This window comes from Cupressus sempervirens, chromosome 4, assembly GCF_028749045.1.
Source record: "Cupressus sempervirens isolate cs-2001-9-10 chromosome 4, ASM2874904v1, whole genome shotgun sequence".
Lineage (NCBI taxonomy): Eukaryota > Viridiplantae > Streptophyta > Pinopsida > Cupressales > Cupressaceae > Cupressus > Cupressus sempervirens.
This window is the reverse complement of record NC_143121.1, coordinates 224,914,278-224,942,263: the sequence shown is the minus strand read 5'-3', so window position 1 is coordinate 224,942,263 and position 27,986 is coordinate 224,914,278. Positions and strand designations below refer to the sequence as shown.

The following is a 27,986-nucleotide window of genomic DNA, read 5'->3' as shown; positions in this document are numbered from 1 at the left end:
ATTTCAACTAATTCTTGGTAGAAAACTATCAAGAATTGGTCAAAATTTCCACCAATGTTTGGTCGATTTTTTTTTAGAATTGGTGGAAATTTCGACCAATTCTTGGTAGAAAACTATCAAAAATTGGTTGAAATTTCCACTAATGTTTGGTTGAATTTTTTTTACTAATTGTTAAAAATTTTGACCAATTCTTGGTATAAAACTACCAAGAATTGGTCAAAATTTCCACCAATATTTGGTCAATTTTTTTTAATGCTATATCAAGAAATTGTTTCTTATCCAAGCCATTTAATTTGCAACCTTTTAAATCTCCACAAAGATAAAGTTGGAGCAGGAAAATTTTTCTTCTCAAAGGTGTCCTTTGATTGTAAAGCACCCATTCCATTATATGTTCAACAAATAAGACATATCTAGTTCAATAGATAATGGAATGGATGCTTTACAATCAGAGGACACCTTTGAGAAGAAAAATTCTCTTGCTCCAACTTTATCTTTGTAGAAATTTAAACGATTGCAAATTAACTGGCTTAAATAAGAAACAATTGCTTGATACAACATAGAACAAATGGACATTTATGCATAGGGCACCATCAATTAAGTGAGTGATGCAAATGCAGCCAATTTTTTTGGGGTCAAAGCCACCAATTAATATAAGGTTTCTAATCTCCACAAGGTCAACATTTTGGTTGTAAGGCCTATGGAGAGGACACTTCTTCATTGTTTGCTTCATCATTGATTAACATGCACCATAGACCAATGGTCTTCATCTTTGTGGCTCCCATCCTCTACGTGAGTGCTACTGTAGAAGCAAAAGCGATACTATGAGAGTGTTTTAAAGTGAACCAGACTAGACATGAGATGATAAAGTTTTGAGTTTGGAAGGGTGGCATGATCTATCTTTTGTATCTCCTATATCTTAATTGTATTTGAGGTTGGTGTCCCATTTTCTTAGTTGGTGCTCAATTCTTTGATTAAGGGATTGTTGTCTCATGTAGGTTAGTGCTTACAAATTTGATTGGGGATTGATGGCTCTTTCTTTAGTTGTATTCTTGTGTTTTGGTGCCTATAAATTAATTGTAAACTATTTATAATTTTGTGGTGTTGGTTTTGGGGCAGTAGGTCCAAGCAACTTTTCTCACAATGTTTTTTCCCTTTTGGGTTTCCACATAGATAACATTCTCTTGTGTGGATGTGGAGTTGTGCTTATCATTTGCATAGTTGTTTGATTTTGATGTGAGATGTAGTAATGGTATTAATATTACTCTAACTTTTGAAGTTAAAATTAGCATACACTGATTAACCCCATCCCCAAGTTGTAGCCCCATGCTTCTCACCTCTCAATATAGTAACAAGCTTAACATTTAATTCAAGGGCTAGCTTGCTATAGTAAGATATGACATCTTATAAGAGACCAAGTTCAAATTACCCTCACTATAATTCAAGGACCCATAACTACACATACATGCAAAAATTCTATGCTAAATGGGCATGGAACCCATGAATAGACCTTGAATTTGAATCCAAACATTGCCTATCAATAGGCCCACATGAAATAGAGCTTACCTAAACAACAATCAACCTTTACCCACATAAATAAATAGAAAAAAGAAAAACTAAATAACTGAACAATTCTCAAATGGCAATAACTAATAACCTATCTTCTATGAGATTTATACAATGGGTAGAATGGACTACTCTTGCAAGAGTCAACTAGATTCAAATCAATAGAAATGTTGAAGGGGAGTTTTACTAGCTATATACAAAAGTGTTTGTCACCTCTACAAATCAAAAATTAGACTAGTATGTGTTAAAGGCATGTTTATAATGACAAAAGATAATGCTTGAATGAGATGCACATTCAAATTGCTCTTGGCACTATTAGACAGCCAATACATGCAACAAGGTTGAGTTGCATGAATGTGAGTGCCTATGAATAGAACTCAAGTTTAAATAATACAAATATGTGTTAGTCTTATGTGGCTTGGCTCATATGGCATATAAGTCAACTTAATAGAAAAAACCAAGCTTTACTAAGAAAAAAGGTTTAAATGAGAAAATTGTGAATATGTTTGTGAGTGGATAGAATTTAAGCAACCCAAAGAAGTTGAAATTGCAAATGTACTATCTAACTGTTCTCATGAAGATTTTTATCACCTCTTAGAGTGAAGCATTTCTAGCTCTTTCTCCAATTCCATTAATAGTCATCTTTAACCGTCTTGGTCCTACAAGTGCGCCCTATAATTCACATCATGAGAACTCATAAAATTAAAACTCAATACCACAAATTTATAGATAATTAATGCAGTGAGAAGGATAGAAAAGGAATATTATAGCCAAGGTTTTGGCAGTTGCAAGACCAAGGTCAATGTGGCAATGAATTGAAATAATGGCATTCTTAATGCCTGGAGTGTCCACTTTGATGCCTACAATCAATTCTTAGCATTTAGAAGGAAATAAATACCCCTCAGTATCCCCAATGCCAATAGTGGTGGCTCCTGCTTCAATCACCTTTCCTAGTCTCTTGTACAAAAAAATTAGATCAGTCCTGCCAGTAGTTAAGTTCATCAATTTCTATGACTTGATACCTCCACACTTTAAGTAGCTTAATAGGCTACATACAAAAAACTTGAGCAAGCCTCAACTGAAAAGTAATTTGTGTTGTAATCTATTTTTAAGGGACTCCACTAAAAGTAATTGACATGTGGTACTGAATGAAGAGAAATGGGCAAAGAGATCAGATTAATAGGTGAACACCAATAATTTCAGTTTGGCTACACCCACATGGTGGTTTGAATTTCTTGAGACGCCCCAATATAATCCAAGTATGAATATTTTGTATCGTATTTGTGAAAAGTCATATTTGCATCCTAGGCAATGCATTGTTTAAGGTTGAAGGAGATTTTTATTTCATGTTGTTCTTGTTAAATACACATTGAACAACATGAATGAAAACTTGTATATCTCTTCTGACAGTCCTACAGAAAGCCTCTATCCTGATGAGTAGTTTGATTCTTATGACTTCAAGTCCTTCAGAGACCTGATGATTACAATAAAATAAATTGCATGAAAAGTGCTATGCATCCTGTTCAGAAATCCTCAAAGATTAGAAGTCTTCTGGTGAAAAATAATTCCCTAATGATGCAACTGATCTACACAAGTGTGGATTATGAATTTGGTACTACTTATGGTTTAGGTTGCCTGTTAATATGAATAGTAATATTACACAATCCAAAGTGTGCCTTTTAATTAGTTGATAGGCTATTATAGGTAAGCATTTTACCAAAACCTGTCCGTTCAAACCATACCATTGAATGTTTTAGGCTTGGTTGAAAACTACTCATCAAACAATACAGGAAGATCGTTGTGCAATCTCATATAAAATCTACCACATCAAAGCTAGAAAGATCTCAACGAATCTCTGCATGATCGCTGAAATCCTCTACATGAATGCTGAAATCTTCAGATAGACTGTCTTTAAGGAAGATATTTTTGATTAGCTACAACATTGAATAGATTTCTACGCATTTGTGCTTTCACTTTCACCGCAGTGATGTTATTTAGCTTCTTTGATTTAACGCCATTGAAATTGAATCCCACGTGGTTGTTATCTGGATGGTCGCGAGAGTGGAAAGAATTTAAGAATATTAAAGGCAATAAGAACACTGTCTTTTTCTTGGATCGTAAACATATGGAGTCAGAGAAAAGTGAGACCAGCAGCAAGGTAAATGTGAAGGAAGCATGACTGATTGTATAATTTTGCCATTATCTCCTAAAACAATGTTATGGAAACAATGACATAACAATTCTGACCATGTATAAATGTCAAATGAGCGAGATTCAGAAAAATCTGAAGGACCATATTCTTAATCGGACTAAAATAGATAGCATGGGCCGTGATACATTGAAGAGTCCACGAGTATGTTCTGTGGATAGCTACGAGGGAGAGGAATTCAAACCCAGTCCCTCCATTCTAGCACAAGACTAGGGTAGCCGTAAAAATTAGATTCGTTTTGCCTTAAACAGTACTTGCCCATTTGGCAAAAGAATGTGAGGCTTTCCCTATGTATCCTTGCCTAAAATACTCTACCATAATGGTAGAAAAAGAGTAAATATTTGGGTTATGATTTCTATCAAAAACTAAATGTGAATATACTATACTTCCACATATGGCATACATAAAAACCAATTTTGCTTTTAAAATGTCTTCTTCATTTCCAGTTCTTAAATTAGAGGCATGAATTTGTTTACCGCAGGAAAAAGAATAGAGTGATACAGAAATCTCCAAGAGAAATTCATAGGCATTTGAGTATTGTTTATACATCTTATCTATTTCAATTGGAACTGCAAATGTCACCGCTCTTACATTGAGCGAAGGTTGTTGAGAGATGTTTATGTGAATGAGAGAGCAGTTATTATTGTTGGGTTTAGTAAAGCTGCATGTGAGGCCTGCAATGAAAGGACTGGTGTGGGTACTTTTGTGCTGGTGCCACCACCTAATTGTCTCCATTATTGACTTTCTGTCTGGCTAAGTTAACTCTGCTAATCTGGGTGATAAATATTGTTTCTTGAAGTCTATTAAAAATTTGGAACATAAACAAATATACTGGAGTTTTAGGGGTATTTAATTGTCAAATTATTTCTTGGAGCCATTTAGACAAGAAAAATGTATTCCATGATATAAAAAACCAATGAGACCTCAGATTTTTTTCATGAACATGATGTATATTTGTTGGAAGAGGTACCTAAAAATGGCTGGAATGAAGACTGTACTGTATATTTGTTGGAAGAGGTACCTAAAAATGACTGGAATGAAGACTGTACAGCCTATTCACACATAGGTAGGCAAAATTCCTAAAAGAAGTTTAGACTCATGGAATGGCCTGATTGTAGGATATGCACAATATGGATTTTTTTGGAAACGCTTTCAAAACTTTCAAGAAAATGCAATTGGATGGTGTAAAGATTGACCTCATAACCTTTTTCAGAATTCTCCCTATACCAAAATGGGGAGATTAGAAAACAGGGTATGGATACCAAAGCATAATTAAAGGGGGATTTGTGCCATATATTATAGTTGAAAATGCTCCTGTAGAATTGCATTCAAAATGTTGGAGCATAGACAAGGCACAGATACTATTCGACTGAATGCCTCAAAGAAAGATGGGTTGATGGAATACCATGATTGTAGGATAGACGCAATGGATTTATTTGGAAGGCTTTAGAATCTTTTAAGAAAATACAATTGGAAAGTGTAAACCCATATTCCACAATAGTTTCCAGCATCCTTACTGCCTGTGCCAAAATAGTACTATTGGAAAAGTGTGGAGTACCAAATCACAAGGAGAGTATCCACAAAAAACAACATACAGCACAACATATCTAAGAACCAGGATCGAATCAAGAGAGAATCCCCAAAAATAAACATTAATAGATCCTTCTGACATGTAAGTGTAAGAAACTATATCTAAACATCACTTCAATTAGAAAGAGATTATAAATAAGGATGTTGTTAAATGAAGACAACAAACACATTTAAAATACAAAAACAACAATATGGCATCAAAACAACGAAATTTAATGCTCCAAGATCAGCATCAAAATGGAAGCCCAAAATAGTGCAAAGGCAATACAAGAATTTAACAGTCATAAAGTATATTAAAGACAAAAAGAATCAACATTCTTACCTTTCTTTAGTTGGGGCTTCCATTCTCCCTGTATTATATCAATAAACGAAACCTCCCAAGACTGAGTTTCAGTTGCACATGAAAATATAAAAGATTTTAGCTGTAAGTATATGAATTAATGAGGGAAAAATGCTCCAATAGAAAACTTCATTAAGGATTTAGGTGACAAGCTGGCAAAAGCCACTAAGGCCATCAAGTTCCTGCAGCATTGGGTTGACTGGTCAAGTTGGAAAATGGAGAAAATACCACCTCCTTCTTTAGTTCAGATAGCATAATTACAACATAGAAACTTTTGAAACTTTTGTTACTTATTAGTTGTGGAAGATACGCACTCAACCTCTCCAATACACATGGGCATGCAACAAACAGAATTACTCACTTTGATTGCCTAAACTGGCATCAATTTTGAAGAAATAAGATCCAATTTGCTGCATGGAGTTAGAAGAAAAATATGAGTCCTTCCATTTGATTTTCAATAGTTTACATCATGAAACCAAAGAAGACTTCGCCCTCTTTGAAGTTATGAACATTCCTTCATTAACATTTAGACCAGTAAGGTACTTCTGTATGACAGTGGCAATACAATTCATCTAATCTTCTGGTAAGGTCCATGAAAATTGAATGTAATGCTTTGGAGTGCCTTGTTATCTCAACTATTTTCTTTCCTTTTCTTCAAATAGACAAACAAAAACTAAAAAGTCTCAAAGATTATCTTCCTTCGAATTTGGATCAAGTTTCCTCAAGCTGCTGCTGTATTAAGAACATTTAGTTCATCTTTGTCACCATGCATTTCTTATTTAGGATCATTTAGGAGCGAATTGTAGATTGTCACACCATCAAAAATAGTGACAAACAACTAGTTTTGGCCCAAAAACTCTGTAAACATTGGCTTATTGAATTTTTCCATCAAATTCACACCAGGATTGGCCAATGCTAGCTGAAACCCATATAAGCTCAACTAAGTAGTATATTGTCTTATATAAGGACATACTTCTCCTATGAAAACATTGTCTCTTTTGAAAAAACTTATTTACCAACTTTAAAACCAACTGTATGTTTCTTGTGTAATTCCATGAACCTTGTAATATTGATATATAAATTGAAGCTAAAAATGAATATGATCTGTCACCTGAAGATGGTTGTTGTCAAGGACCCTCTTAAGCTCTTGCAATATTCTAATTCCGCAAGTGTCAATGTTGGCCATAGCTTCAAGAATGAAAATAGAGGAGCGCATCATTTAAATGTAGTTTAAACTCAATGTGCCAGAATTCAGAGTATGTAGAGTTTATTAGATCGTTTGAAATCTCCATCATAAGGTAGATCGTGCTGAAAAAGTTAACATATTTTCATATGAACTATTTAAACATGTTTTGATTTGTGCAAGTAGATCATTTAGAATCACATAAAACGATAGATGAAGCTTAAAAAGTTAATATATTTTCATATGAACTACTTAAAGAAGTCAATTAAATCTGACCCATGTGACATTAGATATCAAATTGGGAATTGATTCATCTGAAGGCAGCCTCTTTCATGGGGTGATAACAAATAATGAGATTTATGCAAGTAGAAGAAATGGGTGGATTTCACAACTTACAGGACATATCCAGAATAACATACTATAAAATATCTTCTTTAACTCGAAGATCCTTTTCATCCTCTATCCATCTCATCAGCCTGTGTTCAATGGCAGATTATAGCATGTAAATATGTGTGATATGACCATTTTTTCTATAAATATACTTTATGAAAATGAAATGTGTAGGAACATGTACTATGTTTTATTGGAAACTTGTAGGTGTAAATCATTACTATGAATGATTCAAAAATTACTTAAAATGAATTGATTCTTAAAGATGTTATTTAGAATGTTTGATTGATAAATAGATAACTAACCTCTCTTTTAAGTAGTTTAAGTTGGCAAAATATATTGAAGAATCTATGCATAGAATGATAATTCCTAGAACTCTTATGGCACCCGTATACTACTCAGTATCTCTATATATTGTGGTGTTTGGGATATTTCCAAGAGCTACAGTACGAGGCCTTGAAACGATCATTATCAATTTCAGTATAGAAATGACCACTTGCAATGAAAGGATGTAAACTTTGTTGAGTAAAGCAAGCACTTCATTAATTATTTAACCAGTTTATTTTAAGAGTTACTAAATTCAAAACTAATACTATCGAAATAAATGTAATGTATACTTCTTTTTTCATGGGTCACTGGCAATGAAATAATAAGAACTATCAACATACCACCATGACAAGACCTATCTCAATATCTCTAAAGACCACTCCAAAAAAAGCTCCTATGCAGACTAAAACATCAAATTTTTTCCACCTGCTAGAGATGATAAGCTCTAGGTATGTCAAATAAACCAAGCATGGCTGAAATTATAATGGAAGAAAGGAGTACAAGGGGAGTGTAGTGAAAGAGTGGAGTCAAGAAGAGGAGAGTTAACATCACTCCAATGGCTATCACAATGTTTGATACTACTATCTTGTAGCCAGCAGTGAAATTTATAGATGACCTTGAAAAGACACTTGAACAAACATCATGTATAGTAAAGCAAGGCTATTTAGTACTAAAAACACAAAAAATTTAGTGGCATACTAAGTTCAAAACCTAAAGCTTTAGGAGTCCAAACAAATAAGAAGAACAAAGAATTACCTGTTGTGAGGTAGTAAGAGAAACATGGACCTATAATGTTCATAATGCCAATGGCAATCATCTCCTTATTGCCATCAATATGGTAGTTCTTAGTAAGCCCAAAACTTCTACCAATTGCTATTCCTTCCTATTTTTTATGTCACCTAGATCAGCCTAAATGAATAATCAATTGTACATAAATATAATAAGAGAGGAGTAATGGTTACACTAAGTGTGACAAGCCCACTTATCAGTCCTATTGTTACTACAGTCTTTAGATATTTTCCATCAAAGAAAAAGTCATTGATAGTTCTAGATTTAACCCACTTTTCAAATGACCAACCTACTCAAGCCAGAAAAAAACATTAGACATGGCCCAACACATCAAAACTATGCTATTAGTATTTAACTAGAAATGGCAATATTGTCACAAAAATTAGGGTGGTTGTTGCATCAAAAAATTGATGCCCGATAATAGATTCCTTAGACATGAGTTGCTCATCGTAAATGACCAAAAAATATGGCAGCATCATTCTTAATAACCATATGCAGTTTTAAAGTGGTTCATTGTTGAAGACTGTCAAAGGTAAAACCACTATAAGGGAGTAGTCAACAAGAAGTTGTGAAGGACTACTAGAGCACAACACAAACAAAAAGCACCATGCAAGTGAGAAGTGAGGGAGGTCAAAGGAATAGAGATTCAAAGTTATGAGCAAAATTTAAGAGCCCCATCAGTTTTTTCAATCAAGGTCATAGCTAAGAAACAACTTTTTTTGAGAACAAGATGGAGCAAGTGAACAAAATGCCAAAACACTAATTTTTGAATGCTAGAGGAGCAACAATTTGGAGGGCAACACAAAAACAATGTTTATGATAGTCATATCTCAAAATGAGGATCACCTATAGGTCAAATAATCAGAGGCAGAAAGGATCATTACATGATAGTCATCTCAACACAAGCTTGACCTATAGGGCAAAATAGTCATAAAGGTGGAAAAGATTATCAAATGATGATAATGTTGACCATCTAATCACTACTAGTGCATGAAACTTATAAGGAGTAGTCATTATTCTTTTAATACCATGAAACAATATAAAAAAATAAGTGACAAACTTTTGTAATATGATGCATCGATGTACAATAGTGGCAAGCACTATGATTGAGTGTTAGTGAAGGAGATCATTCAATAGGTAGATAAAAATCTACTGAGGTTTTGTGTGAACTTTGACAAGGTAAAAGAGAATAAACAACTGACGTCCCTCAAAAAGAGGATTTGTGACAGTGGTAGATCATGTTTAGGAGATGTAGCAGACTTACAAGTAGTAGAGCCATTGAGAGTGCATAGTATATGACTAAATGCTAATATATTATCTTCTTTGCTTTCTCATATTAGCATCATGTTTAAACTGATTTCTTTCATTTGAGTCATTTCTCAGTCAAATTCCACAACTCATTCTCTTCATGTCTATGCCATTTTCTTTAGCATTCTCCTCCATTTGATTGTGTCTTTCACTTGAACCCCTGTCATGACTAAGAGTAGTCATCTTCATTTTTCCTCTTTCCTTTTCCATTATGAATTGTGTTAAGCCTATACAATAGCAAGTCTATTTCACTTTCTATTAGTACCTCACCAAGCTTCTCTCCTTTGAACGTGGCCTTTTGGTAAAACTACCTTTCTTGTCTAGAACCTTGAGATTCCTTTGCCCCTCTGGGCTTTGACACTTACTATGCCCACCTCTTGTGAACTTCAATTCTTCTCTATTATAGCTTCCCTAACTGTAATTAGTGCTACACTACTTTCCACTACTGCTACTTGTATTGAACAAATTCCATCTCAATTAGTTGAAAACAAAAGACCAATTACTTATTCTCTCAATGAAACATGAACTGCACTATTGTAATTTTTCCAATTTCTCTGTTGGTTGCAACCCTTGATTATTGTTCAACTATTAAAATCATACTTCTACCTTCTTGCCAAAGTAGAAAATATTTTTTGTAAACCTTAAAGAACATTAGTGTAAACCTCACAAAACATTAGTGTTCTCTCTTTCTCCAATAGCTCAATCAAGCAATTATCAACTCTCTTTAAATTAAATTAAAATGTAAAATCTGTTTTCCTATTAGCAAGAGCTCTAAAAATAAAGTGACCAGCTAAATAATTCTATTCTAGAGGGTTTCACCTATAGCTACTCTAAGACCAAATGATGGCTACATAGTTTTACAAAATTTTAAAGTAGTGTATTCTGCCATCAAGGAATCAAATACAGCTGCAACCAATACCCACACATATACATGAAACAATGTAAATGTAGAACAAAGATGGCAACCTGTATCAACACTGATGCAAGCACTTATGCATATGAAAACGTAGCCACAGACCATAAGTAAGTCACTCATGAACTCATGTTTGGGGGGTGGAGCTCTATTCTTTTTTATTTGTCTGAGGGTATGACTTGGTTGCTAAAATATAAGAGCCACAAGCCCCTCAAAAATCTCTCCCTTCGTCAATCTGTATGTTTTTCAAATCTAAAGTAGGCATAGACAACAACTTCAACATATGAAAAAATCACACGGAGGATACAAATACTAATCTGCATTCAGACTACCTTCACTCTGAATGCAAATAACTTCATATGGATGACACCAATATGAGGTTGTGGGCTCAATACAAGCTAAATAGTTCCCTTTTGTAGAACATGGTTGTAAATGAATTAAGCTTCTATCAAACTATATATTTATTTTAATTTTAATTAGAGGTTACTAACAAGTTTGCACTTTTACTTCCAAGTATAAGAGTAGATGTACTTTATAAATGCAGAGTAATATGTTTAATCTTTAATACCTTTAGTATATGTGATTCATCCTATATGTAAGAGCCCAATCTAATGTGATGTAGATCTTTGGTTCTCAAAAAATTTAAAATATCAATCAATACGGTCCAACAAATTTTCATCCCATCATCTACAGTGCAAAAGTGGAAAAAATGACCAATACAATCATCAAATTCTAGGCTTGTTATCAAACTTTCATCCTACAACTCCAAATCAAATTTAACCCAAATGGGGAATTATTGCTGAAACGAAATTTTGCCACCAAAATAAGCTATCAAACTATTTTTTCATACCATTTGCAAACAAAATCTATATCATTAGAAGCAAAGAGCACATCTACTTATGGGCCATACTTAAAAAGAAAATTTTCCAAACTACAAAGTAAATGTCAGGTTTTAAAGCTATAATATCCTCAGAGAAAAGGAATCTACCAATAAGGAAAGACAGGACAAAGCATATATGCATACAAAACCCTAATAGGGATATACTTCTACGATAGATCTTAAGGCTCCCAACATTTGTGGTAAAAAAAACAAAATAAATTACACTAAGGAATGCCAAAGAAATTTATAAAAGAGATAAAACACAATGAATTATAATACCTAGCCAAGATCTTGCATGAACTATGCAGTTAATTAAAATTTGAACATTGGGTGCAGAGGTCTCAATCCAGATCTTAACCTGGAACAACCCATCACTTCTGTTGTCCTCGCTTTCTCTGTCGTCTCTATCTCTAGTGATGCTGCTCGCTCCAATGCTACAATAGTGGTGAAAAGGGCCTGGTCAACCTAATGAACATAAGCATCTCTTGCCTGTAGGGTCGACTACTATATCAAACTCATAAGCAACAAAAGGTTTTTACTAAGATGTTAAAAGCTTGGTGATTCTACCAATTGCAACATTCAATTCATGATGACCTGAACATTTTTTTAGGGCAAATGTTGCTTAAGACTTTTATTTGTTACTGTTTCAAGACTAAGATATACCAATCACTCATGTAACTTAAAAAAAAAAGGCAATGCTTGTAGTCTTTCACCATTGAAGGAAATACTGAGACCTTAGATATTTTTAGACCATGCCCCTTGGCCATGTCTTGCAAAATCAAAATTTTGGAGGACCTCTCCTAAGTCTCCTACAATATAGCAATAAATTATTATTTCATGTGAATGAAGCCCCCCATGCTTATACAAAGACATAGAAATATATTGTGACATAGCATTATAAAAGTTTTTTTGTTTTTTTGTTATTATAACATAATGCCATTTTGAAGTTGCTCAAAATGAATTCATACATTGGTCAAAATTTTGAACAAAGAGGGCTTAAATTTTTTTATTTTTGACCAATATGGGAATGAAAACCAAAAAGAAGAAGGAATCATAGGTTTGGTCGAAAAACAAGTGCAAATGTACTAGTGTATTGGTTCATTCAATGACCAAATAGAGGTGATTGCAACTAGCATGCAAAGTAAGAAGACTTAAGAGTATGAATTCTATAAGGGTGAATAAGCTATCAGAGATGAAATGTGTGAAAGCCATGCAAAATGGAGGACTGAGAAAAAGATCTATAATCTACAAGTGAGTTTTAATTTGTTATCAGATCAAGCCTTACTATTACTTTCTAATCATTGTATCAGTCTAGGGTAACTCCTTTGGATTAAATGTAACCTAATATTCATTTATAAATCCTTTAACTAGGTGAAATTCTAATGGAATGGTCTAAAGTCCTCTAAAAAGGCTCACTCCTAACAGGGTGATTGAAATTATTTTAACCAAGTCATATTTAATAGTGTGTATTGTAACCCTTAATAAGGTTGGCCTTTCACAAGGCACCACTTTAAAAGAATGAGAAATTAGGATGTTACTAGTGGATTTTCCCAAATTGGATTTCCACATAAAATCCTGTTGTCAAATTATGTAAATTTTCTTATGTTGTTTCATGTTTACATTTTTGTAAAGATGTTTTGACCTAGGACAATAACCTAAAAAGTATAAGTATTATATGATCTGATCGATGCATGCATGATAAGATTTTATGGATATGGGTCTACTAAGCATTGAACATTTTTATTTGTACATCTAGACATTAGAAACTTATTCAGCCCCCTCTATATTATTCTAACGAATTCTAAGATATTATGTATTTACAATCTTGTAGACAATTTTTTGGGGATGTTAATTGTCATAATCAAAATTACATTATACTTAATGATTACCTCCATAGTTAGCTATGTTTATAAACAATACATTTATCTTTTATGTTGGAATCATTTAGAATAATTGAGAGGGCGGGTGAATCAATTATCCAAGGTTCAGATGTGCTAATAAAACATTTAAGTGCTTAACAAATCCATATCCATAAAACCATAACATGCATGTATCCATTAGATCATAAAATGTTTTAACTTGGTAGGTTACTATCCTAGGTCAAACTAACTCTCCAGAAATGTAAACATGAAATACCATGTAAGCACATTCACACAATTTGACACAAGGATTTTATGTGGAAACCCAACTTGGGCAAAACCACCAATAACATGCTACTCAATTTAACTCTTCTAAAGTGATGGCCTATGAAAGGCCAACCCTATTAAAGGTTATAATACACCCTATTAAATGTGTTATGGTTAAAGGATTTCAATCACCCTTTTAAGAGTGAGCCTTTTTAGATGAATTTAGAATATTTCATTAGAATGTCACCTAGTTAAAGGATTTACAAGTGTATATTAGGTCAACCTTAATCCAAAGGATTTTAGCCACACTGGTACAATTTTAGAAATCAACAATAGGACTTGATCTGATAAAATCTTACAATTCACTTGTATATTATAGATCTTTGGTTTTGTCCTCCAATCTACTTAGCATTCATACTCTTTCACTCTGATAGCTTGTTCACCCTTCAATCATTCATCCCTTTAAGCCTTCTTTCTTTGTATGCCAATTGTAGTCTTTCTATTCAGCCAATAGATGAAGCAACACCCTAGACTTCTTATCTTCCTTAGGTTCTCACACATAACAACCTTTGCTTCAAGAAAACTATCTCTATAAATAGAGAATTTTGATCTCTTTCCACCTAACCACAGTCTTCCATTTTAGGGTTATGTAAGATTCAATGAATCTACCCACTTTTTCATTTGAGTTCCTCTAAAACTTTCTCTATAATCTTCCTTATTTTCACCTCAAAATGGTTTACCTTTAATGTTGTGCCACTAGCTCATCATAGTCATTTTCCACATAGTTCACATTATTCAATAAATAAAATTAGTTAGCTTAGATTCATCAAATCTTTGGTTTAACACTGTTTGTTGTCACTCAGCATCTATACTATTCTATCACTTGGCCTACACTAGTTCACTTGGTAAACTCTAAAGTTTACTGATGCTTGATATCAACTAAACTTTACTTGACATATGCTGACTTTCACTTGGCTTCCACTATTTTTCCTCTATGCTTGGAACCTAATTATTTTAACTAAACTTCTGTTATTTTCTACTTGGCTCGCATTGTTTGCTTGGCAAGGCTTGGTAGACACTTTTCTTCACTTGACCTTCTTCCATTCTTTGGTTGAGTAATCTTTCATTACAAACTTTAAGAAGATAAACAATACATTATATTATCAATTTCTTACTTGGTCTTAGTGCTCCTTTCATATACCAAATAACTCAACCCATCTCTATGCTCCCTTGTTATCTCCTCTTTTCAAATCTTCTTCATCAATCAAAAAACTGATAGCATTTAGACCAAAAAGAAATTGTCTCACTAGCAAGTAACATGTTTGACATCATTAACAAAATAATAAATTTTCCATTACAGGTTCTATAATTCAAACATTCTCCCTCTTTGGTATTGATGGAAATCCAATACCAATAACAATACCAAAAATAAAACAATATCTTTGGAATTTCCCTCTCCATCAGTATATGTCATTCCTATATATAGCATAATGTGAGATTTGGCAATCTCTTTCAGTGTATCATCTCTCTTATATCTCCCTTATCAAGATCTATCTCTCCTCTTTTTTCTTTCTTTTTTCTCCCTCTTCGGATACTTATTTCTCCCTCTTTGACAAGAATTCCAAAGACATGTTATCTTTTCATGTAGATATAATCAATTCAGGTTCTCCTTCAATAACCTTGCATGTGACTGTAAATCTTCTAATTCATCTCCTTTATTAGTTTAGGCGGCTCCTAAAGTAAGATCCAATGCATCGAGTTTTAAGGTACAACATTCATCTTCGTTGATGCAAGGAACTACTCATGCTTCTTAAGTAGCTTTGGATAGGGGTATCACATAGTTTTCCTCTAAGATATTCATGTGCCTCCTTACATAGAGCTTTTGTGAATATATCAACTATCTGTTCTTTTTTATTCACATATTCCATTCTCACTTCTTTGTCTTGAACTCACTCTCTCAAATAATGATACTTGATTGCAATGTGCTTTGTCTTTTTTTGTGCATCACAATGTTCTTTAATATGTTTATAACACCTTTATTATCACAATAAAGTACCACAGGTTTAGTAATTTCTTCCTTCATGAATTTGAGTAGTTGTTTCATTCCATACCACATTTGTAGAACTTACTGCAGTACCCACATATTTAGAGCTTCAATAGTAGATTGAGATTTTTTTTTCTTACTAGTCTATGTGACCAATCTCTTTCTTAAGAAAAATGCTCCACCTCTTGTACACTCTTTGTCATCAATTTTTTCAGCCTGGAATCAACATTTGTATAGGCTCTTAACTCAAATTTATCATTTTTCTTGTAGTATAGACCATTATGTTCCTTTCAAATATATCTCATAATTCTCTTAATAGTCATCAAATGATTCTCATTAGGATTTGTATAAAATATTGCAACAATCCCAATAGATAATGCAATGGTAGGTCTTCTATGTACTACATATTGTACAACTTTCCAATCATAGACCTATATAATGTTTGATTCACTTCTATAGAATCTTCAATCTTTGAAAGTTTGTGTGCTATCACTATAAGAGTGCTAACTAGTTTTAAATTCTCCATACCAAAATTTTTCAGTATTCCCTTTACATAGTTATACTGGGTGATGTAAATACCATATTTCATCTTATATACTTGCAAACCAACAAATAACTTGGTCTCTCTAAACATAGACATCTCAAATTATTTCTTCATTTCATTTGCAAATGTCTTACATAATGCAATTTGACCTCCAACTATGATAGCATCAACAAAAATTTCAACTAGTAAAATACCTTTACCCCCTTTTATCTTCAAATATAGATTGTTATTATCATCGGTCTTCTCAAAACCAATCTTCATAGGATAATTATGAAGCCTTTCATACCATGCTCTTGGGGATTTCTTTAAACCATATAAATCTTTATGAATTCTACATACCATATTCTTGTTGTTTGGATCAACAAATCCTTTAGGATTTTCTATGTAAACCTCCTCTTTTAGTATACCATTTAGAAATGTTGACTTCACATCCATCTGATAAACTTTGAAACCTTTCTTATGTACAGTAAGCAAGAAAAGTTCTTACTCCTTCTAATCTGACAATTAGGGAAAATGTTTCTCCATAGTCAATTCCTTATTCTTGTGCATAGCCTTTTCAAACTAATGTTTCCTTGTGCTTTGTGACCTAACCATTTTCATCTAACTTGTTTCTATACACTCACGTGGTTCCAATCACATTATCATGTTTCTTTAGTTTAGGAAAACCTCTAAATCTTTTCATGTTACTGATACTAACTAGGTTATCAATGTTAACATGGCATAATCTCTTGTGCCATAGCCATGCATCATGAAATTATACAACAAGTGATGAAGGGTGTTCCCCTTAATACCATAAACACATAATATAAATAAAGAAACAACAACAAATGTGAGAATGAAATATGGACTTCTTCTTATTGTCACAAATGTGGAATTATAGAGTTCAGATTTATAATATACTAATCCACATGGGTGTTTTCAATACAATAATTTGTAAGACAAATTTGTGAACTATTACCATGAGTTGTCCTAGACAATTTTTGAGCATTTCTTAAATAGGTAATTTTATGCCTCCCTAGAATGTTCGAGAAATTCAAACTTAATACCTAGGGCCAAAAAGCCCTAAAAGTACATATAAAGTTGGCCAAATAACTTTTTGACATTTATTTTGGATATTTTGGTAGCCCAACTTCGGAAGATCACAACTCTTGAACCATTGCTTTAATTGGTTGTTATAACCACTTTTTAAAAACCCTACTATAGGCTCAAATCCACACAAGCACCCATCCATTGATTTTTAAAGCCTCATTTGGGAAATCTAAGGCCTCCAATAGTGAGCTTGAAGTTCAAGCCTTGTCTAGGTACTCTAAGACCTCCAACGGTGAGCCTAAAGTTTATATACCAAAATTGTAAACCAAAAATCTGCAATAAATCCATGAATACACATGATATGGTATTGGGCTTCAACTAGTAGGATATTGTATTCAAGATGAATAACCACCTCTAAAATTAGGACATTTCAAGATCATATGGAAAACTTACTAAAAATAGCAAGTTCCCAAAAATAGTAACCCCCTATCTACTAGTCATTATTAAAATATAAAAGGCTGAAAATAAAAATATTTTTAGGTGATGCAACCTCACACCCAAGATTCTCCTACATTGAAAAGATAAGTAACATCATTCATGTCAAGATAAAATAGATTACCTCTAGCCTGATCTCCATTTCTAATCAATATTCCATTAGTGTCATAGATCTTTTCTTTCTTGTTCTCAAATTCAACTTTGCAGCCTAAACTGTTTAGTTGTGACACACTCAACAAGTTACTATTAAGTCCTTCTACATGATAAGCATTGTCACAAATTATATTTTATGTCAACTTGATTGATCTTTTTCCTTTTATCAAATAGGAGGCATCATTACCAAATCTTACACTATTTCCATTGTAATAATCAAGGGCAATGATCTTACTTTTCTCTCTAATCATGTGATGTGAACATCTACTATTAATGGTCCATTTGTCACTATTGTTTACACAAGATACCAATGGAGTTGCCTCATCCTCATTAGAATCATCAGTCATAGTAACATACACAACTTCATCATCATGGTCATTAGATTCATCTTTTGTTTCCTCTTCAGTGATGTAGTAGAACTTCTTTCCTTTGTCTTTATAATATTTGTTGTTCTCATCTCTTTTACTTTTGTATTTGTCTCCAATTTTTTTGTTCTTCTTCTTTGGACATCTAGCAGCAATATGACTAACCTCATTATAATTAAAACACATGATAGGTAACTTACTCTCATATTTCCCTTTTCTATAGTGAAATCTCCTCACCAACAATGCTTCAAGCTCTTCTACATCATCTTCATCTATATCCCTATCACTAGAAACATGCTTGACATTTTTATTTTTCTCTTTAGACTATTTTAATAATAATTTATCTTTGAAAGGAGATTCAATATTTTTCAGTTTTGAAATTATAAATATTAGAGAGTTCAAAGGTAGTGAGTCTACCCATCAGCCCTTCAAGGGTTAGATTACTACTAGGTAAAAACCTTAGTTCTTCTTTGGCATAGACTCTAATAGCATAGATAGGCAATAGTGTTCTCAATACTACGCTTATTAAAATCTCATCTTCAATAATACCATTAGCTCCTCTGATAGAATTTACAACATTGTTGATTCTTGTGCAATATTGGACAATTGTCTCACCTTGCATTCTCATGGCATTGAACTTTTCTCTTAGACTTTCATATTTTTCTCTCAAAACATTTTTATCTCCTCCATAAATTTTTTGTATAGCATCCCACATCTTCTTTGCAGTATCACATCCTTTGATGTCATCAAACTCTGAGTAGCTTAGGGTAGAGACAAGCTCTAGCATTAGTTGATTGTATTCTTTCTTCTTTTTTAGATCATTAGTAGTCAGGGCTCCAATAGGATCAGTATGCTTAGTGGTGATGGTAGACTATGCATAGTCTCCAAGGCCTCCTAAATGTAGCTTCATCAAACTTTTCCATGCAGGAAAGTTTTCCTTGTTCAGTTTGGGCACCTCCTTTCTATACATCTTGATATTTAGCTTTTAGTACCATCAAACTATTCCCTCACAAGCACCAATTCTTTGATATCAATTGTTGGAATTATTTAGAATAACTGAGAGGGGGTTGAATTAGTTATCCAAGGTCTAGATTACAAATAAAACTTTCTAGTGCTTAACAAATTCATATCCATAAAACTATAACATGCATATATCCATTAGACCATACAATATCTTAACTTAGTAGTTTACTCTCCTAGGTCAAAATAACTTTGTAGAAATGTAAACATGAAATACCATAAGCACATTCACACAATTTGACACAAGGATTTTATGTGAAAACCCAATTTGGGTAAAACCACCACTAATGTGCTACCCAATTTAACTCTTCTAAAGTGATTCCTTGTGAAAGGCCAACCCTATTAAAGGTTACAATACACATTGTTAAATGTAACCTAGTTAAAGGATTTCAATCACCCTTTTAGGAGTGAGCCTTATTAGAGGACATTAGAACATTCTATTAGAATGTCACCTAGTTAAAGGATTTACAAATTACTATTAGGTCAACCTTAATCCTTGAAGGATTTTAGCCACACTAGTATAGTTTCTTGAAAGCAACAACAAGACTTGTTTTGATAAAAAATTACAACTCACTTGTAGATTACAGATCTCTACTTCAATCCTCCATTCTTCTTGGCATTCATACTCTTCATCTCTGATAGCTTTTTCACCCTTTAAGCATTCATCCCCTTAAGCTTTCTTGCTTTGTATGTCAACTATCGTTAGTTATATTCGACCACTAGATGAAGCAACACCCTAGACCTCTTGTCTTCCTTAGGTTCTCACACATGATAAACTTTTCTTTTGGTTAGCTATCTCTAAAAATAGAGAATTTAGATATTTTCACTTAACCACAATTGTCCATTTTAGGGTTAGGTAATATTCAATGAATATATTTGATTTTCTATTTGAGTTCCTCTATAATCTTCCTTGTATTCACCTCAAAATTGTTTACCTTGAATTTTGTGCCACTAGCTCATCATAGTTATCTTCCACATGCTTTAGATAATTCAAGAAATCAAATTAGTTAGCTCAGATTCATCAAATCATTGATTGAGAAATTGTTTGTTGTCACTCTGCATATATACTATTCTGTCACTCAGCCAAGACTAGTTCACTTGGTAAACAATAAAGTTTACTGATGCTCGACATCAACTAAAATTTACTTGACATATACTAACATTCACTCAGCTTCAACTATTTTTCTTCTTTTCTCGACAACTATTATTTTTCACTCGGCTTTTATTATTTTGTGATCAGCTTGCACTGTTTATTTGTCAAGGCTTGGCAGACGCTTTTCTTTACTTGATCTTCTTCTAGTCTTTGCTTGAGTAACCTTTCATTAGAGATTTTAAGTAGATAAATAATACACTATATTATCAATGTCTTACTTTGTCTTAGTGTTCCTTTTATACACAAAATAACTCAACCTTTGTCTAGGTTCTCTTGTTACATTCTCTTTCCAAATCCTCTTCATCAATCAACCAAATGATAGCATTTAGACCAAAAAGAAACTGTCTCACTAGTAAGTACCAAATTTGAGATCACTGAAAAAATAATGATTGCTCCATTATAGGTTGTACACTTCAAACAATCTCTTTTCAACACTTTAGATATACATGTAAAATTTATTTTGCATTTCATTGTGATAAATTAAAAAAATATCATAATCTAAAAAATATTAACAATTTAAAACTTGATCTTACAATGATTCTTCAAAAAAAAAAAAAAATCTTTAAATATAATTTTAAAATATTTGAAATGAGACTTTTGTCATAATCAAATTCTAGTGGACTAGCAATAAGAGACTAGTAATTTGTTGGGTGGATTATGTTCAACTACAAAATGTTAACTATGTTAAATTTCATAATCTAAAATAATGTTATTTTTCTAATGAACATAAAATTCTACTATATAGGTATCTATAATTTATTGAGAATATTAGACTCTATAATTAGATTTTTTTCAAATATTTTTCAATAATATTTATTCCTTAAAAGTCTCATATAAATTGGACAAATAGAAAATCCACTTATATAATCTTCATCAAACTTATAGAAAAACACCAACAATATTTAAATTTCCATTATTGTACTTGTCATAGGCAATATACTATTGCATTCAGTTGCTCCAATTTTTCAATTAATTTGCATCAATCATCAATGACAATTTTTATGTAACTGACATGTTTCTAAAGTTTTTTAATTTATTGATGAATTTTATAAATTCTAAAAGTTAATTTTAACCATTGTAATTGGTTGTTTTGATTTTATCTTATAGGACCCCTTTATTCGGAGATAGCTCCATTACTCATTTTCATTGGCATGATTTTAGGAATAAATTAATAAACTATATTGTGTTGAAAAAAAATATTAAGTATTTAATTTTTTAAAATAATTATTCATTTAGTTTTTACAAATGCAATCATAACCTTATAAATTTAATTTTCATTTAAGACACATTTGATTTTTTAATTTAACATTTATCTAGAAATTGAATTTGAAACCTACTTAAATATTTTTATATTGAATTTTATATATTTACCTAAAATATTTTTGCTATCCAAATATTATTTAGAAATCCTATAATTAGAAATTATGAAATGAGAAGTAATTTTTAAAATAAATCATTAGATGTTAATATTTGTAAGAGAGAAGAAAATCAATTTTTAAAAGTAAAAGTGAAATTAATCATATATTTCATCTAAAAGTAAGATTTTGGATCTAGTTCTTTCTTCAGTTGTTTGATTGGAAAATAGGTTTTTTTAGACTTTTCAAGTTCTAGAATAAAATAGAATAATATATATTGAAGGAAACCTTATAAATTGTTTCCCTATTTAGTCTAAATAAGAAATTTAGAGAAGAGTGGAACTCAAATGAAATAGTGGAAAATTAAGAGTGCCTATTTTGTATTTAAAAATTAAAAGAATATTCTAGCAATTCAAATTTATTAGTAATTCCATAGTCCACTTTCTTTATCAAATGAGATTAGCTTTCTACTAGCATTGATTAGAATGTAGATATAATTCAATGGTGATAGAGGTTTGCTGCGAAATGAACTAACACTTCATTAATTCCATTGACTTCCAAGTAATTTTGAACTTATTACTAGATTATTGTTTGATTTAAACTTCCACAAATAAAAGTGAGGATTTTGATAAGATTACTTATAAAATTGTTATTTATTTAACTACTTATTTCAATAATAATTTTATCACACATCTATCTTTCTATAATACATTTACTGTATTGATTAATTATTATACTATTTAATTACTATTTCTATTACAATACATTCTTTGGCAAGTACATGCCACTATGTGGCACTTGTTATTTTCTTATGTTTACTTATATTGTAGAAAGTTCATTCAAGAATGATCAATATTTCTTAGATCAATGCATCCTTAAGATTTTCTCAACAATAAGAAATTATAAAATATAGTAAACTTCTTCTTTGAGTTTTATAAAACATTAATCTAATCAAACAAAATATTTATCAATTGATATAAATAGATAATTTCACAATATTTTGACTAAAGAACAATATATCTTGTACTCTATAATTAGATTTTTTTTCTTCAAAAGTTTTTCACTAATATCCACCCTTAAAATCCTTACAAAAATAACACAAATAGAAAGTTCACTTATGTAACCTTCATCAAACCTTGAATATACAACTCCTCTAAAAACACACTATTAATATTTAAAATTCTAGTATTAGTTTCTTATATATATTTATATCATAAAAAATATACTAATACATAATGAAAGTGTTTTTAAATTGCTCAACATTCTATATTTAAATATTGCATTATGATTGAAAACCTTTTTAACTATCCAATGAATAACATGATTTTCTCAACAATAAAAATCATTAAATACATTAATCACTTGTCTAGAGAGTTTGGAGAATATTACACAAATAATAATTATAATATGTATATATTTAAAATTTAAAATAAATATAATTTATTAATAATTATATTTATATATAAAATTAAAATTATTATTAGCTATATTTGACAATAGGCCAGTAGTAAGCTACTACGTGGAATGTTCTCAATATTTTAGAATATTTTAACATTTGTTCTTGACCCACTCTTTACTTCTTACCAATGATAATTTTATAATTAATTGAGAGAGAAAGATCTGGCTAAGAAAAGGTAGATAATACAACATTTGAGAGTAAACTAAAATATGTTTGATCACTTTTTATAAGTTGGTCTACCATTCATTTTGACCATAATTCTTACAAAATCCTAGAAACTCAATGGTTCTATGAAAAACTATTGGCATTCTATATGGAAAATGGTTCTATGACAAACTATTGGAATTTGATATGGAAATAGATAATTTATCTATACAAACTACCATTATGCCACTTATGTTAGTCAATCAGTCACCAACATAAATAATTTTGAAATTGATTATTTGAATGCAAATGAAGAATGGAAACAATGAGCTCATAAGTATTCTATTTATAGATTTTTATGTCATTCTTGTTCATTTAGTAGAGAAAAGCATCAATTACCTTATGATCAAGTTATACTTGTTTTGGTCTTCCTCTAGTAGTAAAGTCTCTAGTGAATTTCATTTTACTTGGATGGAATAAAATATTAAATTTTAGTGCAATAAACCTTGTATAGCCTAGGGTGGTCCCAACCATTTGGTTAGATAACTAGGTATTCCCTTCTTAGACAACACTAATCTCAAAGAAATATCAGATTGAATAAAAGGGGGAGTTGACAAAAAAATCTAGGAAAATTAAATTATCATTGACTTTCATTTGATAGAAAGTTTCAAGTCAACCAAATAGTTCCATCTCCCTCTATTATACACTATTCTTTAATTTTTGTTCCATTAGAAATAGACTAATTTAATTAACAAAAATTCTTAAAAAAAAATTTTGAGTAGAGGAAAAAGATAATTTAAAATGTTGCACAACCCAATTGAATCAGTGCATAATGGCTAAGGAAGTAACTTATCTAGTACTTAAATAGTTGATAATCTAGAAACCCCTATAATATCTCTCTCTCTCTCTCTCTCTCTCTCTCTCTCTCTCTCTCTCTCTCTCTCTCTCTCTCTCTCTCTCTCTCTCTCTCTCTCTCTCTCTCTCTCTCTCTCTCTCTCTCTCTTTGTGGGCAGGTGGGTGAAATATTTTATAGAATTATAGCATGATAGAATGTAAAACATTCATGTGATTCTTTTACTAGTAAATTATTGCACCACTATAGAATTAAATATCATACAATACTAGAGAAATGTATTTTATGATACTAGAAAGTGATAAAAACACAAAAAGAAGGGAAAATAGAACTTTTCTGACCCATAGTGGGCACTAAAAATGTGTATGCTAAAAAAGGTCTACTTCTCTAAGTATCTCTATCTGAGGAATCTCATAGTTTGAGAGCCTCAAATATTGACCTAGAGGTCCCTAGTCATGACGTGTGAAGGGATGCAAATATGAAAAGAATGGCTCTCAAATGAGCATAAGAATGCAACCCCTTCAAAGTACACCATGAAATGGAAGATTCCAAGATAAGAGAAAAGATTATCGTGCCAAAGAATTCATATGCAATACAATGCAAGTGAAATGTAAGCTATGGGTTGAGATATGGAGTGCAAAATAACTAGTAAAATTAGAGTGTTAAAATCCTTCTAATTAAAATAGGTGTATTATTCTAATGCATAAAAAGGAAACTATACTAATGCAAAATGATATTAAGCTACTATAATATTAAAACATGAGTATGAGGCCATAAGATATTCCAAAGCTACAAGGGTACCTAGAAAAAATACCACATAAGAATAGTGCAAAAGGATTCGATCCAAGATGAGTAGAGAGGTCTCCCTTTTAAGGAAGTATGGATGGTGGAGATTATGAAGTAGAAGAATCTAATCAGGGGTGAAAAGTTGACTTTTTCATGATTCATGTACACAATCATTTCCACCAATCACAAAGAGTTGAATTTTGTGTCTCCACGTGAGACAAAAAAGGCTTTTCTTTAATTTTCACATTGGAGAAAATGCTTTTATGTGTGAAACTTAGGGTAAGAGATAAGTGATTTCTATTATTTAATTAAACTGGGGATATATTCCTTATAATTAAATAAGAACAATTTTAGGATAAGTGTTCAAAATATAGGATAAAATCAAATAAATAATTTTTTGAGAATTTGATCAAAATAAGTCATTTAATAATTTTAGAAAAACATGATGAGAAGGGAGCTAATAGTATAGATGACTATTTTTGGGTGATTACAGTAGGTATGTACACTAGTTGAAGATGATGACACATCAAAAGATGCTTGAGTGAATTATAGTCCTTAGAGGACACATTTTAGAGTTTCATTTAGATCAATTAGAAAATTTTTGAAATCAGATATTTTGTGAAGGATTAGAGAGATAAAATTCAATAGCTTGATTGCAACCTTTGTTACTTCTATGATTATCTACAAGTGATGCTCAATGTGTTTCTTGAGATTTCCTTTTTTCTTTTTAATTTTGAGGGGACATGTTGCATTACTGATGTTTGTGTATTTGATTGTGTCCCCTAGTTGATCAATAAGATCAGTATTGGGGTCATATGACACATTATCAAGTACTCATGTGATCAACATCCTTTCTTTGATCAACATGCATAGACACCTCTTTTGTAAATTCTCTTTCTTTGATATTTTGAGTTTTTTCAACAAGTTATTGTGGCACCAATTCCTTTGGTAGAACCTTCTTTACCATGTCTAGTGTTCTACTGTAAGTCCTCATGTTTACTAGTACCACACTTATTACATTATTCTAGTTTTTTTTATTCATAAGTACACACCTATACCTTATTATATTATAGTTTCCATTGTGAAAAATACCATTGTGTTTATTATCAATTGAAAGTGGAAGATTAGGATTGTTACCTCTTCTAGTATCTTTCACCATTCAAGTGATGATAATTCACCTATGGATATATTCAATATTTTTTGTACTAGTGTCAATTTATCATTGACTACTACTTTTGTTTTTTTCTTCTTGTTCTAGTATTCCTCACTTGACTCTGATTCTAGTGAGATTGTTTCTATTCTTGAATCAATGATTCTTACTCACATTTATGCTTCTTAGGGCTCCTCACCTTGGTTTGGGTTATCTTATTTCTCTTGATTTCCTTCTTAGCTTCTTTCCTATTCTATGGCTACTTGTGGCTCCTTTTTTGTTAGCTCATGCTAGAATCTAGTGAGCCAGTGTGTTCTTGGCTTTATAGTCAGTATCATGCATGTATATTTTCAAGCTACAAAACATATATCATTTCTATAGTACTCCTCTACTAGGATAAAGGGCATCCTTTCCCTTTTTCTTATTATGTCCATCAAGCTATCAAAGTACCTTTTGAATAGATTATCCTTATTGTCTCTTAACATTATATAGGACATACATACTTGTTCATATATTGGCTTATCTTTAAACCAACTAATTATGCATTGTCTAGGAAATTGACACATAAAGTAGAAAAATATACATACTAGAAGAGCTCCAAATTTTAATGGGTGAACCTTGGGGCTGCCCTTGATTTTTTCAAATTCAACATTAGTTATTCATACAACTATCCTCCTAGGTCAAGTGGTTTACCTTCATGAGTGATTTGATATGTTGCATGTAATACTCTATAGGGTACACAATTTGACTTTCTTGAGAAGTAGAACCTGTATACAAATTATATTATGGTATACTTCATCTCAAGCTCAAGAATTTCCTTAATTTCTAGTGCTTTCCCTACTTTCTTTTCTTTGGTACACCTTTCCACTTTTTCAAGTGTGATCTTTCTTTTGTTTAGCCCCATCCCTATGTCATTGAGTCTTGTTACCCTCAAGATGACTTATGTGCTGATTTTGTAGTGATTATCAAACCAAATATTCTTAACATGACCTCTACTTAGTACTAGTCTCACCCAATCCGCATAAATGAAATTTGTCTTTTCTACTATGCAATGCAGTGTCGAGTTCATCAAGTGTTTCCACTCTTTCTTTAATATACCATCCTCCAAGAATGTAGAGAAGTATCATACACTTTGTCTTCTCTTAGTTCCATTATATTTTCTTTAAAATATGTACCAACATATTCTACAAGTAGAACTTGTACAAGCACTAAGGATAGCTAAAATACCTGGTCCCTTGCATCACCCATCAGCGAGGTGACCACATATTCTAGTTCTAAAAGTTCTTTATTACTAGCAAGTTCAATTTGAAGAATGTTGTTTGCCATGATTGTCTTTCTTTCTTCTAAAATTTCTTTCTCCTCTAAGTATGTTTTTTCACACTCATAGGCTTGGATATTTTATTGTTGGTCAAGATGACACTTGATTGCTCAACTACATTTTTCTTAAAATCTTGCCTAGCTCAAGACTTAGAATTTGAAAAGTGACTAATTAAGCCCTATTTCAACTATTTATATCTTTGATGAACCATTATTAGGTTAATCCTCAATGAATAAAGGTATTTACATTGCTTACCTCTCTATCCTTTTGTATTTAATATGAGTGACTAGCGTATAATGCATCCATTGACATGTAACCCCTTCTAAGCATGGACTGGCTTAGTTGGCCATTGAAGTCTTGCCAACAATAGGAAAGCTTCTTACTTTCTCTAGCATGACATCTTTTCTCTCATCTTCTTTCCTTTCCAATATGTTGTTGAAGTATTTTTTTAAATCATCTTTGTCTACCACCTTGATCTTCTCTTTGTGGTTCAAATTTTG

The 27,986-nt window shown here is 31.8% G+C and overlaps 2 pseudogenes; both read right to left on the bottom strand.

The window, feature by feature from the left end:
• Window positions 1–5,957, bottom strand: part of LOC149560815 (putative UPF0481 protein At3g02645) — a 43,062-nt pseudogene extending 37,105 nt beyond the window's left edge.
• A 264-nt stretch (window positions 5,958–6,221) lies between these two features.
• LOC149560814 (sulfate transporter 3.1-like) lies at window positions 6,222–27,494 on the bottom strand (annotated as a pseudogene).
• Window positions 27,495–27,986: the final 492 nt, after the last annotated feature.